The sequence below is a fragment of the Prionailurus bengalensis genome, chromosome A3 (genome assembly GCF_016509475.1).
Source record: "Prionailurus bengalensis isolate Pbe53 chromosome A3, Fcat_Pben_1.1_paternal_pri, whole genome shotgun sequence".
Classification (NCBI taxonomy): Eukaryota; Metazoa; Chordata; class Mammalia; order Carnivora; family Felidae; genus Prionailurus; species Prionailurus bengalensis.
Window position 1 is genome coordinate 132,538,235 of NC_057354.1, and position 17,544 is coordinate 132,555,778.

General features: G+C 51.2%; 1 long non-coding RNA gene across 1 annotated transcript; it reads left to right on the forward strand.

Moving 5' to 3' along the window:
• The first annotated feature begins 6,337 nt into the window (after positions 1 to 6,337).
• Positions 6,338 to 8,972, forward strand: LOC122467034. The gene is made up of 3 exons (XR_006292828.1): positions 6,338 to 6,575; positions 7,674 to 7,796; positions 8,150 to 8,972. It is a non-coding gene; the product is annotated as an uncharacterized LOC122467034 (long non-coding RNA).
• Positions 8,973 to 17,544: the final 8,572 nt, after the last annotated feature.

Consider the following 17,544-nt stretch of genomic DNA (forward strand, 5'->3'; position numbering starts at 1 on the left):
GCTATAGACCGAATGTTTTCATTGCCTCCCACCCCTGAATTCATCTGTTGAAGTCCTAGATCCCAGGGTGGCGGTATGGAGAGGTGGGGCCTTTAATGGATTAGTGCCCTTGCAACCGGGGCCCCAGAGAGCTCGCTGGCTCTTTCTACCACTCCTCACATAAGGAAAAGATTATCTATGAATCAGAAATAGGGCCTTGATCGGGGACTTCCCAGCACCCAGAACTGTGAGAGATACATGTCAGTTGTTTATAAGCCCCCTGAGTCACAGTGTTTGAGTGATAGCAGCTCACATGGACGAAGGCAATCGATACAAAAGGATCGACACAATGTAGAAAGAAACCCTTGGCAAGCATAGAAAGCAAATCTGAGTTACACTTTAGAGAACTGCAGAATAGCTTACGTAAAATGAAAGTTGCAAACTCCACCGAACAAGAAAACCCAGGATTAGACAACGTCTGGTTTTTCCTCCGTGACACCTGCAATCATGTGGGTCTATTTCAAAGGTTTTCGCGCTGTCATTTCCGCCAAATCTCCAAGATGTGCTCCGATCTTTCTCTTCGTCTGAAAGCCAGGATGATTTTGATCACTTTCCCAGCGGATTTGTGTTTGTATCTCCCTGTGGTTCTCAGCCTCCAGCTTCCAGGAGAACAGGTCTACTGCGGATTCCTCTTTTACACAGGAATTTTCAAGCAGGGGCTGTAAAATCAGTCATGAGGGACAGTGATTCCTTGCTCCTTGACGGGGGCGGGGGGGGGGGGGGACATTTCTGAATTAAGGATGGATTCCTGCTTGGCTTCGTGTTCTCTCTGGGGTGCTTTTTTGGGTAACAGATCAATCGTTTCAATTTCTAGTATTTTCGAGGAATGACCCAGGCCACTGATTTCCAAATTCTTGCTTGCTATCATCCTGAATCATGGATTTGGTTTTGCAAGTATTTCCAGCCTTCTGTCCGCACAGCAGTTAATACAAGTTAGGAATCACACGTATCTTTAAAGAGGCTTCAATTCAGACTTAGCTTCTTGACAGACGTTCCTTGTGATTAGAGACCGCTTCACCCAGTCCCCACGCGCAGGGATCGACGGCAGTGAGGACAGAATAATCTTGCCAGAGCTCCCAGGTGGAGATCGCCCTCACGGAGTCCCCGGACTCCATTGTCCAGACCCTCCCGTTTCTCCCCTCCACCGCCTGATAAATCGGTGTTGACCGAGAGAGGCGTGGTTCCTGCCGTCTCGAAACTTCCATTTTGTTATTGAAAAGAAAAGAAAAGAAAACGTTAAATAAGAAGTTGTGCCTCAGTATGATTTGGTGTTTGGAGAGCGGACAGAAGTTTCCTTGGGAGCACGGAGAAGGTGTGCCGGGGCTTGGTAAGAGCTGTGGGCTGCAGATGGGGTGAGGAGGGGTCTTTTCCTGGGGGACACGGTGGGGTTGGATAGGATAGAAGAACCGGGGGGGGGGTGTTAGAGACGGAGTAGACTTGACAGAATTTTTAGAGCCTTTTTCTGAGAAATTTCCTAATTTACCTCCAGTGAGCACGCTGGCTTTCGTGTGTGTTGATCTGGAAGGGATTACACGGGTGGGGAGGAAACTATTGTGGCAGGATTTTTGACCACAGTCCCCGGGATTTGTCGTCTCACTGCTTCGAAGAATGGAGAGGTGGGCATACAATGAGCAGCAGGCAAAGGTTTATTAGAATGTAAGATTAGAAAGGGAGAATAGTACGAAAGCTCTTTTTTACGGAGAGGGGACTTTGGAAAGTGAATGCCCGTGACTCTGGACAAGGGTCCTTGTTTTGTAAGGTTCTGGCCAGCGCCCCCCTCCCCTTCCCCCTCGTTCCTTCCCAGGTCCTACCCCTATTGGCCGGATAGCTCTGAGCGCTGGGTTGTCCATTCCTGGTTGGCCCGTGTCCATTGAACGAGGGGTGGCCTATGGCCTCACTTAGGTCTTTTGTCAAACTCCTGAGGGGAACCCTGAGGGGGGAGTAGGTGGGGTCTGTTACATTCTTTTTTTTTTTTAATTTTTAAAATACTTATTTATTTTTGAGAGAGAGCAAGAGACCGAGCACGAGCAGGGAAGGGGCAGAGAGGGAGACACCGAATCCAAAGCAGGCTCCAGGCTCTGAGCTGTCAGCACAGAGCCCGACGCGGGGCTCGAACTCATGAACTGTGAGATCTTGACCTGAGCCGAAGTTGGACGCTCAACCAATGGAGCCACCCAGGCGCCCCTACATTCTTAAGAGGGACCTTACACCTGAGGGGGTTTGCTGTGGTCAGACACTCCCAGCATTGTTCCTAAATAGGTGTTTTTCCCCACCCAGGGACCCCGGGCCCTAATCTTTCCCTCTCTGCCTACTGAATCCTATATTCTTCTATCATACTCTGGATGTATACACGCTAGGTTCTCAACCTGGGTTTGTGGGTATATATATTAATCTGGGTTCTCAAGTCAGTCTTAGGCTGGGCTTTCCAGAGAAACAGTGGTGGGGAAAGGTGCCTGGGGGGGGGGGGGGCAGGAAGCCAAAAGTAAAAACAAAAAAAAAAAAGAAAGAAAGAAACCCGCCAATACAACAACGTATGATCGGCACGATTGATATGCTCCCACTTCAGCATTTTTGTAAAAACTTACACGTGTACCTATAAAAGAGAAAGTTAAGAAAAGTTTTTTTAAAAGGTCTATTCGTTTTTGAGAGCGCTCACAAGCGGGGGCGGGGGCAGAGAGAGGAGACAGAGGACCTGTCGGATACAGTGGGTTCTGCACTGACAGCAGGGAGCCCCGTGTGGGGCTCGAACGCGTGAACCAAGAGATCGTGACCTGAGCCCAGGTCAGGCCAGACGCCCAGAGTGCTGGCATTCGGAGCTGGGGCCTTCGGGAGGTGGTTAGGTTAGCCGAGATCATGAGGGTGAGGCCTCACGATGGGATGAGAGTCTTATTTATAAGAGGAAGAGGCCAGGCGGCCCCTCCTTCTCAGCCGTAGGAGCATTTAGCAAGAAGGCACTCATCTACCAACCACGAAGAGGTCTCACCAGAGCCTGACCGTCCTGGCACCCTGATCTTGGACCTCTAGCCTCCATAATGGTATCTTGTTACGGGAGACCAAGCTGGCTAAGGCAATTCCCGTTGCAGCGGAGCTGGAACCAGCAAACTGCTTCTGGGGCAAGTAGCACGGGGACTTAAATTCTCACTAAAGTGTAAATGACTACTACCAGATCTGTGAGCTGACTTTGGGTGGAGGGTTGGAGGGAGCGCTAAGTCTGAAGAAAGTTTGTCACTCTACAGGTTGAAGGCGTAAGAGGAGAAGTGATAGTTCTGCTGGCTTTGCTGGCTCTGCTAAGGGAAAAAACATACAGATCCGGGTTCAAGTCTCCACCGCATCGCTTATTGGCTGGGTCACCTTAGGCAGGCGGAGCTGAAGGCACCTACCTCACATGGCTGTTTCCGAGTTAAATGGGATAATAAGAATATGCGTAACCCAGGGTCAATGTGTTTTTTTTTTTAAAACAAGTTCTTTTATTTCATTTTATTTTAAATTTATTTATTTCTTTTTATTTTTTATTTTATTTTTTTTAATTTTTTTTCAATGTTTATTTATTTTTGGGACAGAGAGAGACAGAGCATGAACGGGGGAGGGGCAGAGAGAGAGGGAGACACAGAATCGGAAACAGGCTCCAGGCTCCGAGCCGTCAGCCCAGAGCCTGACGCGGGGCTCGAACTCACGGACCGCGAGATCGTGACCTGGCTGAAGTCGGACGCTTAACCGACTGCGCCACCCAGGCGCCCCTATTTATTTCTTTTTAGAGAGAGCGTGAACAGGGTAGAGGGGCAGAGAGAGCTGACCATTTGCTGGCCCTGCTTCCTCAGCCTGCAGGAAGCTGGTGGGAGGGGGTCAGGGGCTCTTCCTGTTGCCGTCACCCCAAAGAGCTGTGAGAGTGAATAGAGCTGGGTATCAGAGTGTGTGTGTGTCTGTGTGTGTGCAAGAGAGAGAGGGTCCCGGGCCAGGCCTTGTCCCTGGAGAGCTTTGAAACCCTGTGAGATCAGCTCACAGCGACCTGGTCCCCAGCGGTACGTCTGGTCTGGTTGGGGTTCCTTGCTGTCCAGGCCAGGCCATGGGTTCCCCCCCCCCTTGATATTCGTGGTCCCCTTGGTCCGGAATGACCGTCCATCAGCCATCACTCCTCTCCTGATCCTTCCCAGCCCGGCCTCCTCCACACCAGGTCATCACTTTCCCTCCTTGGTGTCCAGAGTCCCCCCCCCCCCCCCTTCTCTCCTCCCTTGAAATTCTGCCTCCCACGTGGCCGGGAGATGCCCTGAGCGTTACAAAGGCCTGCGGCAGGTGGGGCAGAGAAACAATTCTGCCTTTTCAATGGGTTGTCTGTCAGGGACCCAAGAAAGGTGGCTCCGTGTCTTCAAACTAAAGAACCGGCAGTTTGGGGTCAAAATTGCCCCAACTCGTGTACCCGTGGTGGGAAATGGTGGTGGTGGCCGATGGGACCCAAACAGGCGGTTGCATCTGATTTCGAGGAAGAAGGGTGCAGGGTCCCTAGTGCCGCCGTTCCCTCTGCGTCAGCCCACGGGCTGTCGAGCTGTGGTGGCACACATTGGTTTATTTGCTGTTTTCAATATTTATTGCCTAATGAAATGACAAATTGCATCGGATGCAGCTGTCTTGTCAATGAGGAAGCGGAGTAATTAAGTGTTAAAATTATATTGCTTCAGTCCCAAGCTGTGCTGGCTTCGTGTAAATTGAACGGCTATAAAAGATCCCGCACAGGCTTGGTAAATGGCCTGTCACATCCTGGAGGAAGGGGACTCCACGGTCACCAGGACCTTCTGGACTTCTCATGTCAGAAATGACAAATGGACCATGCTTTCCTCCTTAGTAATGATCATTTGTCACTGCTGGGGGCAGAGGAACAGGCCAGGGTGCTCATTTGCCTAATCTGCGGAGGATGGCCCTGTCGGGTGAACTGTAAGTGCCCGGGCAGTGCTGGGGGCACCCGGAGGCCAAGTTTGGTCAACGGTGCAGCTTCTCTAGGTCCCCCGGAAGCCGTGTGATGAGTCCAGACTTGGCCCTCCCAGCCCAGCACACTGTTCTCCCCCCTTCCGACCCCTCGCCCCATTTCTGATGCCAAGACTAAGCACCTGTTCCTGGACCAGTAGGTATTAAAAAAAAATTGTTTTTGAAGTTTATTTATTTTGAGAGAGAGAGCAAGCAGGGGAGGGGCAGAGGGAGAGAGGGAGAAAGAATCCCAAGCAGGCTCCATGCCGTCAGCACAGAGCCCAGCGCAGGGCTCAATGACACACAAATCGTGAGATCATGACCCAAGTCAAAGTCAAGAGTTGAGGGTCGCCTGGGTGGCTCGGTTGGCTGAGCATCCGACTTCGGCTCAGATCATGATCTCATGGCTCATGAGTTCGAGCCCCGCATCAGGCTCTGTGCTGACAGCTCAGAGCCTGGAGCCTGCTTCAGATTCTGTGTCTCCCTCTCTCTCTCTCTGCCCCTCCCCTGCTCACGCTCTCTCTCTCTCAAAAATAAATAAACATTAAAAAAAAAAAAGGTCAAGAGTTGGATGCTTAACCGACTAAGCCACCCAGGCACCCCTGGGTATCTTTCTTAAGTTGGGGTGAAATATGTATTACATGGTATTTATCAATGTAACCATTTGTAAGTGATTAAATTCAGTGGCGTTCAAAACATCCCTGTTGCTGTGTAACCATCATTATTATCTACACCTGGACTTTTTATCATCTCAAACTCGGTCCCCATCAGACGATAGCCCTCCCTTCCTCCCCCCAGCCCCTGGCAACCTCTACTCTATTTCCTGCCTCTATGAACTTGTCTGCTCTGAGTACTTCAGTTGAGAACCCTAGAGCATTTGTCTTTCTGTGTCTGGCTCATTTCCCTAAATGTTTCTAAAGTCCATCCGTGTCGTGGCATCTATCAGAATTCCGTCATTCTGTATATTCCACTAGGCCAGCTTTGGGAAGGGTCCAAGCGGCCCTGCTCGGCCACACGGGTCCCACTCATCCCTGGGCCCTGCCCAGCCATCACTGTGGGGCATGAGGCCAGGCCTCTGGGCCGCCTGCACCCGAGGACGTGGTGGACCCCTCCTTTTCCATCCGTCCTCTTTGACTCCGGGTTCACGAGCCACGGGTGCGTGGAGGGGTTTGCGGGGAAAACACGGGAGAAGCCAAGAGCGAGTTAGTCCTTGGATTTTGTGAAACACCAAGACGCTGAGAAACATGGAGCAGAAAATCCGTTTGCTTTTGTATAACCAGTCGCGCAGAGCGACCCTCTGTGTCTGTTGCCATGGGGACCGTGGGAAGGTGAACTGCTCAGTTCATCTCAGGGCCTGTGGGGCCGAGGACCGTTGGTCAGTGCTGGGGTGGTTAGTGAGAGGCAGGGCCCGTCTACCGGCCACACCTTCGCGCTGGGCACGTCTCTCCACTCAGGACACCTGGGGAGCCTCACCTTGGGTGGAAACGTGACTTGAGTCCTGGCACCCCCGTGGCTATTATGTGATCGTGAAGTCACTGAACATTCATCTCAGAAGGAGCCAGGATGCCTTCTTTCTACAGGTGAGGAAACTGAGGCCCTGGGGAGCAGTGGGGGGGGGGAGTGCCAGGGCCCCTCATCTGGGAATTACTTACCATGGCTGTGGCCCGAAACTGGGTCTCCTGATTCCTCTGCTGCCCCCTCCCCCAGGGCCGGCAGACTGGCAAGGGGGCAGTGGGTCTGGGGGAGAGCAGTCAGCCCCCCGTGCGACCAGACTGGTGCTCATGTCCAACCAACACTTGGGATCATCAATATTTGGGTCAGAGAGACCCTTTTCACCCTTAAGGGGCGCCTGGGTGGCTCGGTCGGTTACGCGTCCGACTCTTGGTTTCAGCTCAGGTCAGGATCTCGCGGTGTGTGGGTTGAACCCCGTATTGGGCTCTGTGCTGACAGTACAGGGCCTCCTTGGGATTCTGTCTCTCCCTCTCTCTCTGCCCCCTGCTCCTGCTCTCTCTCTTTCTCAAAATAAATAAATTAATCCTTTTTGCTCTTGAAATATTTAACTTACTGAGATGGTGATGGCTGATATTATGTTCTTCTTTTGAAAATAAAGTTTATTTTATGGGGGGGGAGGGGCAGAGAGAGGGAGAGAAAGAATCCCAAGCAGGCTCCACATGGTCAGCACAGAGCCCAATGCAGGGCTCGATCCCATCAACCATGAGATCACGCCCCGAGCCAAAATCACGAGTCGGATGCTTAACCGACTGAGCCACCCAGGTGCCCCTGATTTTATTGGGAGGTGACACCTCTGGAAGGTGCTTAGGTCATGAAGGTGGGGCCCACAGGAATGGTCTTATTACCTTATAAAAGAGTTCCAGAAAGTTCCATAGCCCTTTCTGCCAAGTGAGGGCACAGCGAGAAGACAGTCGTTTATACACCAGACAGCAGACTCTCACCAGACACCAAATCTCTGGGCACCTTGACCTTGGACTTCCCAGGCTTCAGAACTATGAGAGATAAATAAATACATTTTTATTTACAAGTCACTTAGTTTTTGTAGTGTGTTAGAGCAGCTCAAACGGACTAAGACATGAGGCAACCCAGGGCTGGTGTGGTGATTGCATGAAGTCATCGAGCTCCTTCCGTCTTCTGTTTTGCTGCGCATCACCTCTAATCACAAGGCAGCCTCACAGTCTCAACTGGCTGCTGGAGCTCCAGCCATTGTGTCCACTGTCAAAGCAGCAGAAAAGGAGAAAGAGAGGAAGAAGGGCTGAAGCGCCCCGGCCTTTTATGTCCCCATGTAGGTCAGTCATTGGTGAAGGGGTGTCTGGGGGAGGGGAGGAGGGGAGGGGCAGCCCATAGGCATTTCTGGGCCAGGTGACTCCCACGGGCAAGTTTTTTTGGCACCAGGACTGTGCCCCAGGGCAGCCTCGCTCAGGCTGGGGGAGGCAGGGGTGAAGTACACTGGCCTGGTGAATGGGGGCTGGCAGAGGTGACCCCGTGGCCTTGTGTTTTGCTTTTGGCCAGCTGACCCCCACAGCTGGCTCCGGGTACTCCGGCCCACAGCGTTGGTTTCCCTCTCGTTCTTCACGTATCCGCCTGTTCCAGCTTCCCCTGAAACCCTGCTCCCCTTCTCTGTCTCCCGTTTTCACCCAAGACTTGCCTGCCCCGTTCCGTTCCTCTGGAGTTTCTCCCTGGCCGCCTCGGATGCCATCTCTCACTGACCCTCGGGTCCCCTCCGCTTCCGGCTGGGCCACCCCGTCCCGCCCACCCGGGCCCGTCGAGAAGGGAGACGGGGCCCACCAGGACATCATCACCCTCGAAGCCACCCTGCCAGGCGCTCAGGTGAGAAGTCCGGGGTCCCCAGGAGGGGCCGTGAGGGACCCGAAGGGGCCCTGGGCCAGCTTAAAGCAGAGCAGGGCCATCACCTCTCTGCTCTTGGGTGCGACTTCGGGAGCTCTGTCCACTGCTCTCTGTGGCCGCCTGCAAAATAGCCTTCCGGGGGCAGGATCCCCCACCGTCTGCGCTGTCCGCAATTGCGCACTGGGTCAGAGGGAGACAGTTGGGAAGGGAAACAGCTGGGCTATTTATTAGAAGAAAGAGCTGCCAACCCCAGACAACAGCAGAGAGAGATGCCTCTTTGAATAAAACAGGCCACAGCACACACTTCCTCCGGCGAGAAGGGCGCAGCGGGGGCCGTAATGACACCTGCGGGCCTCCCACGGGCCTGCGCTTTGCCCTGGGGTTTTTCTGTATTTGTCCTTTCTCGAGAAGGGGTGTCGGTGCGGGGGCCCCTGCACAGCTGAACGGCGACATTCCCACCATGGGGTTCGTCAGCCGGTCCAGCTGGACGCTGGTGTTCTGCCCTTGAAAATAAAAGCCCGAGTTTTTCCTCGGGGATGCGGGGACGGCTAATTACTGACACGCAAACTTGCAGGGGTTTCCAACTCTCAAGTGGTTCTTCCTTAAGGCCGTAGAAGTTTGAAGATATTTAGGTATATATTACTTTTTTGGAAAACTTTTACAGAGAGAAATAGGGAAAGAGCAGCGGACGAGGGCAGAGAGAGAGGGAGAGGGAAAAATTCCAAGCAGGCTGCACACTGTTATCTCAGAGCCCCACTCGGGGCTCGATCTCACAAACTGGGGGATCACGACCTGAGCCGAAGTCGGATGCTTGACTGACTGAGCCACCCAGATGCCAACACCCTGCTTTTTTTAAAATAAGGATTTTGTTTGTTTGTTTGTTTTAGAGATGGGGGGAGAGGGGGGGAAAGAGAGAGAGAATCTTAAGCAGCCTCCATGCCCAACACGGAGCCCAGGGTGGAGGGGCTCAATCTCGGGACCCTGACATCATGACCTGAGCTGAAACCAAGAGTTGGATGCTCAACCAACTGAGCCACCCAGACACCCCCTTTTTTAAAGTAAGCCTCGGGGCGCCTGGGTGGCACAGTCGGTTGAGCGTCCGACTTCAGCCAGGTCACGATCTCGCGGTCCGTGAGATCGAGCCCCACGTCGGGCTCTGGGCTGATGGCTGGGAGCCTGGAGCCCGTTTCCGATTCTGTGTCTCCCTCTCTCTCTGCCCCTCCCCCGTTCATGCTCCGTCTCTCTCCGTCCCAAAAATAAATAAAAACGTTGAAAAAAAAATTTAAAAAAATAAATAAATAAATAAAGTAGGCCTCATGCCCCGTGTGGCACCTGACAGTGAGGCTCAATCTCACGACCTTGGGATCATGACCGAAGCTGAGACCGAGAGCTGGACATTCAACTGACTGAGCCACCCAGGCACCCTAGATTTGTTTCTGTTGACCCGGATGGTTGGCCTCCAAGATATTCTGAAGTGGAAAACGCCAGTTGTAAACAAGATTATATGGTATTACCCACTTTAAAAGAAAAACAACATGCAGACTCAAAACCTACGTACGTGCATGAGTTAGTGTGACTGCAAATCGGGAAGGGAGAGCAGAGTCGAAAGACATCTTCGCCCCTAATATTACCTATCTGTCATCTATCATCTATCTATTTATCTATTTATCTATCTATCTATCTATCTATCATCTATCTCCAAACCCCAAGTTCACACAGATACTTTCTAATGCAATTCAACCCCCTAGGGCTCGCTTTAGGTTTCCCTCTTTCCAAATTTGTAAACTCAACTTCTACGACAGAAGACCGGCCTCCCGTTATCCTTATGTGTTTACCTATTAGAGCAACGTAACCAATCTCTTCTCACTGGCACTGCCTCCTCCCCTAAGCAGATGCTCCCCTCTCCGATCCTGTGCTAGGAGATCGCCCGGTAGGTCTCCTCACCCTGCTGGACACCCTGCCCAGGCTGTACCCGCCATGGATGTCCTTCTCCGTGTCCACCTTGCCTGGGCTCCAACCCATTGAGCTGGGCTGCCTCCTGGCCCTCCCTCCGTGGAGACGCCCCCTGACCTCACTTGGGTTCTGATATCTCATGCCACCCCCATTACGTGGACATCCCCTCACTCGGCTCTGGTTCCAACACTGGTATTGGGCCACCTCCTTGTCTGAAGACCTTCACACTCTTGGGCTCCGACACCCAAGCTGCTTCTGCCAGGCCTAAAGACCCCTTTTTCTCTGTGACCGGACCCTGACTTCTTACCCTGGGCCTGCAGTTCCTTCTGGCCCTTGCAGGGCCACCTGCCTGATAGCACCGCTTACGGGCTTTGGACTGAAATGTTCAGGAAGAACTGAAGTTGTTAGCTAATTCTTTACCTCAAACGCTCCCAGCTACTTCCTGTTTCCAAACCCATCCACCGGTAGCCGCTCAGCCCCCTTTTCATCATTCCCAACAACTCGAGGGATCTACAACAGTTGTTGTTGAGAGGCGGAAAGCGGAATTAAGATGCACAGCCGCTGACAAAGGGGAGGCGACATTATCATTATCTGCTCACGGATGGAGACACACAAAATCCTCAAGAGAATCAGCTGAAAACTACTGCGCCGGTAAGGGAATTCATTAGAATGTCCGCATACAGAAAAGCCACACGTATCACTAGCTTTCTTATAAACCAACAGAAACCATTAGAAGATCAAACAGGAAAAGGTTCCTTTTGCAACTGCCTTCACCCTCGGGGCTCCAGGGAGGCTGGGGGTCCAGAATGTTGGAGGGCCTGTCCTGGGCGGGGCCGGGCCGGGGACCCCCTTCGTAGGACCAGGGCACCCCAGGGCCCGTGACACTCAATTTCACGACTTGTTTTCTTTTTCCGTCTGGGAAGCAAATGGGAGGGCTGTCTGCTGTCATTAAGTGACAGGAAGCTTTGTGTGCCCCTTTCTAGAAGATAAATTACCCATTTCCAGAACGTGTACTACTTACAAAATCCCTCTGAGAAATCACCCTGCCCAGAATTTGCCTGGGTGTTTTTTAACGTTCTTACTAAAGAACAGAGAGAGAGGATGGCCCATGGAACCTGCTTCGAATGAGGACATTCTGCTCAGGAAGCTGCGTCCAGAAGGCGCCCCCGGCCACTCTCCGTGGGTGTGGGCAGACCGCCCGCCCAGTCTGCCCCAGGAAGGCGACTCCTGTCCTGAATGAGCCTGACAGGTAAAAGGGAGAAACCTCGCCAGCGCAGGGGTTTGGAGCCATACGTGGTCCTTGTCTGAATGTTGTGTGACGTCACCTTGGGTCAAAAACCAGGGCGCCCCTCTCTGAGACGAACAGCTGTGCGGGGGAGGGTCTCCGTGATCGACTAGGTGTTTCGTCGATTCGTGGCTTTCACTCGTCTCTGCCTTGCTTTAGCAAAGCAGGCCTGGCCCCGAGGGCCATCCCTGGTTTGGGAAAGAGTCTGCGGGATGTGTGGGCTCTACGGGCTTAGTGTCCCTTCTGGGGTTTGAGGAGAGACCCGGAGGGCCCAGCTGCCATCCCACCATGGCTTGGGTGACCAGGTAGACGGTGGTGGTCTCGGATAGGCATCCAGGAGCAGCAGGTGTGGAGGGCAGGTGGTGAGTTTGGGTCACGGTCAGTTGGGACACCTTGATAAGGGAAGTGACTGCAGGGAGGGCACGTGGATCCCGTAGGGCCTCTGTGAGCTGTATTGCTCGGGACCCTGTTTGTTACGTGGCTCACACAGGCCCCCGCTCTAACAGGGTGGTTCTTCGGGGATCAGAGTCAACTCAGGCCCCATGTCCCGTCATCCTCAACATGTCTGCCGACTCTCCCTTCCCAGCCTACAGCCACCCGAGTGAGGAGCTGCAGGTCCCCACGGGGAAGGACTCGGGGCACCATCGAGGCAAAATCTGCCTGGGGACCTTCCCCGAGGGCACTGGCCGCTTACTTAGTAGGTCTGAGATCTGAACATTTGGTTCGGGTCCGGGGAACAGAGCCAGGGGCCATAATTTTTAAAATTAGGGTGGCCGCCCTCAGCCCCAGGCTCCCTCATTCTCGTGTTTTATTGGACGTAAATGTTCAGCGGTGCCCTGTTGGCTGCCTGTCGATCTTGCCCCGTTGGGCACCCAGCTCTGCTAACCGTCCCCTCAGCTCCTTGCTGGGAGAAACGCCTGCAGACACACTCGGTGCCGGTTCAGGGCCAAGGCTCCTTCAGGGAAGTCATCAGCGCCCATTAATGGGTCGGGGGGAGGCACGGATATCCCCTCTGAGGGGAAGGTAAACTGTGTACTGTCTTTTACCACAAAGAAGGAAGCCAGGGGTCTTGCTGGTCATGGGAATTGCAGCCTCCTGGCTTCTGATGGTCCAGTCACCACCGGGTCCCTATGACTCTGGACCCTAACATCCCCTGGCAAGGGCCCTGTGTGTCTCAAGACAATCCTGTGTCTCCAGATAGTGTCCCCGTCCATGAACTCTTGCTTGCCAGTCTTAACATTCCCCCCCACTTCGAATCCAGTCTAAGGAGGAACTCTCCCACCCCCGAGGGGTTGCCTGACTGCCTGTTTTCTTGCAGCAGCCCTCGCTCCTCTGGGGTTAGTTTGGGAACCCGGAGAAGCAGACACCGGCTCCCGGTGAAAGACAGAAGGAGTCTGGCCCGTGGGAGAAGAAAGGGCGGAATGTGGAGCGGCCAGGCGAGCTGGGGAACCCCGTGCAGGCATTTCGGGGGGTGGGGGGGTGGCGAGGTGGCCATCAGGGAGTCCTGAGCCACGTGACCTGTCGGAGGCGACCCATCTCCCAGGAAGGGCGTCTGCCTCCGAGTCCCTGCCCCTCCATCCTGATCCGAGAGTGCATCTGCGCAGGCGCGAGTTGTGTCCCCTGCGAACGGATCTGAAACGTACAACCTCGTGGCAGCCGCTCGCGCGCTGAACGAGCTGCTTAATAGCCCTGACTTGCTCGAACCAGAATGATTGTCCCTCCGCTTCCTCTCTCTGTTTCAGTCGCATGCCTGCATCCAGAATTTGCTTTTTTTTTGTTTTTAGCTTATTTATTTTGAGAGAGAGCGAGCACTGGGGAGGGGCAGAGAGAGCGGGAGAGAGACAGAGACAATGCCAAGTAGGCTCCGAGCTGCCAGCACAGACTCAGACGCAGGGCCCGAACTCATGAAACTGAGATCGTGACCTGTGCGGAGAGTCGGATGCGCATACACCTGAGCCACCCAGGCGCCCCCGGAATTTCCTCTTCTGTGAATGTCACAGCTGACGCAAGCCAGAGGCTCCTGGCCAGCCCCCCGGTTAACGTGCGTCCTTTTGTCTTCTGAAACAGGCAGCCCCGATGTGCCTTGTCCTGCTTCCAAGTTAAACTTTCAAGACAGATGAGTAGCAAAATAAAAACAAAATAATCCTAAAGAACACAGAAAGAAGGAGTGAATAAAGATAAAAGCAGAAATAAAATGAACCAGAAAACACATAAGAATGGCAATTAAATCCAAAAGCTGAGTTGGGGGGTAAAGAATGAAATAAAAAGGATAAACCATTAGCTAACCTAATCTCTAAAAAGAAGGGAAGCATAAATATACAAAATAAGGGGCGCCTGGGTGGCACAGTCGGTTGAGCGTCGGACTTCAGCCAGGTCACCATCTCGCGGTCCGTGAGTTCGAGCCCCGCGTCGGGCTCTGGGCTGATGGCTCAGAGCCTGGAGCCTGTTTCCGATTCTGTGTCTCCCTCTCTCTCTGCCCCTCCCCCGTTCATGCTCTGTCTCTGTCCCCAAAATAAATAAATGTTGAAAAAAAAATTAAAAAAAATATATACAAAATAAGAAACGATAATGGAACAAATAAAATAATTTTTTTTTAGTGTTTATTTTTGAGAGAGAGAGAGAGAGTGAGAACAAGGGAGGGGCAGAAAGAGAGGGAAACACGGAATCTGAAGCAGGCTCCCGGCTCTGAGCGGTCAGCACAGAGCCTGACGAGGGCTGGAACTCATGAACCATGAGATCATGACCTGAGCCGAAGTCGGATGCTTAACTGACTGAGCCATCCAGGTGCCCCAAGTAAAACAAAATGATTCTGCTGAAAATCATTAGATGGAACCACATGTCTATGGTTCAACCTACTATTTGCTCAACTCTCTGCAAATACATGTGAGCACCTGGATGGAATTGGCAATGTTCTATGAAAATACACACGACTGAGAATGACCCCAGAGGAGCTAGAAAACCTAAAACCTAAAACATATCAGTTAACGTGGCATGAAAAAAAAAAAAAGTCAAAGAACTACCTCCAAAACAAATAATACAAGGTCCAGATGACTTCACAAGACAATGCTACAAAAATTTTAAAGAACAGAAAATCCAAATGCTGTTTAAACTCTTTCAACATATAAGAAAATAAAACTGTACATTGAGAGTGGCTGACAGAACTCTCAGCATAAGAATTTAGGACTCTCGTCATCTGGGCTTGTGCTCTGCTCCCACCTCACCCCCACTCTTTGTTATTGTGAGGAAATCCAATTCAATATCCCGTGGTATGGATTTCGCTGATTACATCTCCATGGTGTCATTTGACATGTTCCCCTGTCCACTGTTTTTCTCGTAAATTGGTAGTTAGATCTAAAGATTGCATCGGTCTTAGGTTTAATTTGGGGGCGGAGTCCTACTTCATAGATGAGCTACGTATTTCCATCGGGAGCCACATAGTATTTGGCGGTCTCTTTTTGTGACGTCAGCAACCTCCGATGATTATTGCTGACAACTATTCATTCCTCAGAGGTTGCTAAGTGGTAATATTCTAACTCTACCATTTCTTCTTAAGCTGGCTTCCTTCAGTAGAAAGAACATTCCCCTCATCAACTCTTTGGCTATCCCAAGGTACATTTCATATGGGAACAGTAGGATAAATGCTTGACTCTGTCTCTTAACCTTTCAGTTTTCCAAACAGAGTTGGTGTCTTAGTATTCCCCAAAGGTGACCCATGAGGAATTTTACGTTTTGCTTTTCCTGTCATTATGAACTCACTATTTTAGACATATTTGGAATGTTTTGATCTTTTGAGATGACTAACCTTGCTAATGCTCAAATTATCCAATTTTGGGCTGTGGGATTCTCTTTACTCGTCAAGTCATTCACCATGACTCTAGTAATCTTTGATAACTCCTTGCCTCTGGTGTGAATATGTTCTGGGCTCTCCAGCACACTGCCTGTCCCAGGCCTGGAATCAGTTATTCCTCCAAGGAGGCCTGGCTTCCTTTTAGTGAGAAATGGTATTGGGGCGCCTGGGTGGCTCAGTTGGTTGAGCGTCTGACTCTTGACCTCAGCTCAGATCGTGATCCCAGGTCGTGGGACCGAGCCCCATGTCAGGTTCTGCACTGAACACGAAGCCGGATTGGGATTCTCTCTCTCCCTCTCTCTGCCCCTCTCCCCTGCTCATGCACTATCTCTCTCTCAAAATAAAAATAAATAAACAGATAAATAAAAAGAAATGGTGTTAGTGACCACAACTGGGAGCTGGGGGAGCATCTTGTTTCTGGATTCGTCATTGTTTTCATGTTTGTTAGTGGCCCTCACTAGCAAATTACAGACTTACGCAGTTTTTGTTAGGCTTGTTGACTTTACACTACACTTCCTTCTCCCACTCCAAAAATTCCAGTTTCAGTGAGTTGAACCTAATGCTTATTTTTTTATGCCACAAATGCACACGCAATAGTTTCGGAGTAATGCTACAAAACTATGACCAATAATATGAATAGCAAAACTCAGTTTAAGCCCTCTTCGGCGGGGGTGTTTGTTTTGTTCAGAGGCTATATCCCCCTTGGTGGGTAAAATCAAGATGCTATGCTTTAAAGTCACTTGGAATAGTGTTCTCTATGGGGATGGGTCACATGCAGAGACATGGAGAGGGTCATCTGTTTTATTTTGCCCTTATTTTAAGGGATTGCTTTGTAAAGTGTATTATTCTTTCAAAATACGTAAAATATTTACATCGAATCTATAAAACACGCATATTCAGGGAAGACTGACACCTAAACCTGTTCTCTCTATCCTTCCTATCCCTTCTCTCCTCCGATAAATAACAATTTTTAAAGCTCACTTGTTTTTTGCTTGCTTGTTTGTTTTTCCAAATGCACTTCATAATCAACTTGTTCAGCTCCAGCAAACAAACAAACCAAAACTCTGATGATATTTTTATTGGACTGCATTTCCACCTCTAACTTAATTTCGGGAGAACTAACATGTTTATGATGTTGAGTTTCCTTGTCAGAACAAAGGATGTCTTTCTATTTGTTCGCATTCTTTTGTTGTCTCAAGAGGGCTTTCTAGTTTTGTTTCCCATGTAGGTTTTGGATGTTCTGGAAGACACAGAAACACGCTGCTCAAATGTCTCTCCAGTGAGAAGCAGGCGGTTAGCTGATCGTCTCCAGCAGGGACTTTTTCCAGGACAGGATGCTGCACCCAATTCCGATGCGTGTGCGGGTTTTCTCCCAGCACCGAGCAATTCTCTCACGCCAGCGGGTTGTCCTACAATTCAACTCAGTTCTGACACTCCCTACCTGGAGATAGCGTCAGACTCCAGAGGTTAAGGACTCAGTCCCACCAGGCTGCACTCCCCACCTGCCACTGCCCCCACTTCTTTTACCGGTAGCAAGTCCGGGTTGTCATATGGGCATCTGATCAACAGATCAGGTGGGAGTTTCTACAGATGGGAGTCTCCCATGACTTCCTCTTGGGTTGGATTAATTTGTTCGATTAATTAGCAGAACTCAGAGAAACATTGTACCTCTTGGATTACTGGTTTATTATAAAAGGATATAACTCAGGAACGGACAGAGGGACGAGGTGCATCGAGCACAGGGCATGGGAAAGGGGTGCAAAGCTTCCATGCCTTCTCTAGGGTGCCACTCTCCCCAAATCTCCATGTGTTCCCCAACCCAGAAGCTCTTTGAACCCCATCCTTTTGGGGATTTTGTAGAGTTTTCATTTCACAGCCGTGATTGGTTAAATCATTGGCTGTCAATTCCTCTGATAATCACATTTGCAATATTCTTCTCCTGTCCCCGGAGGTCAGGCAGTGGGCTTGAAGCCTCCAACCTTCCAATCCCATGGATTGGAACGGGCCTGGCAACCAGCCAGATCCTTCAGTGGGGCCAAAAGTCACCTCGTTAACATTACAAAAGACACTTTGTGGCTCTCATCACTTAGGAAATTCCTAGGGT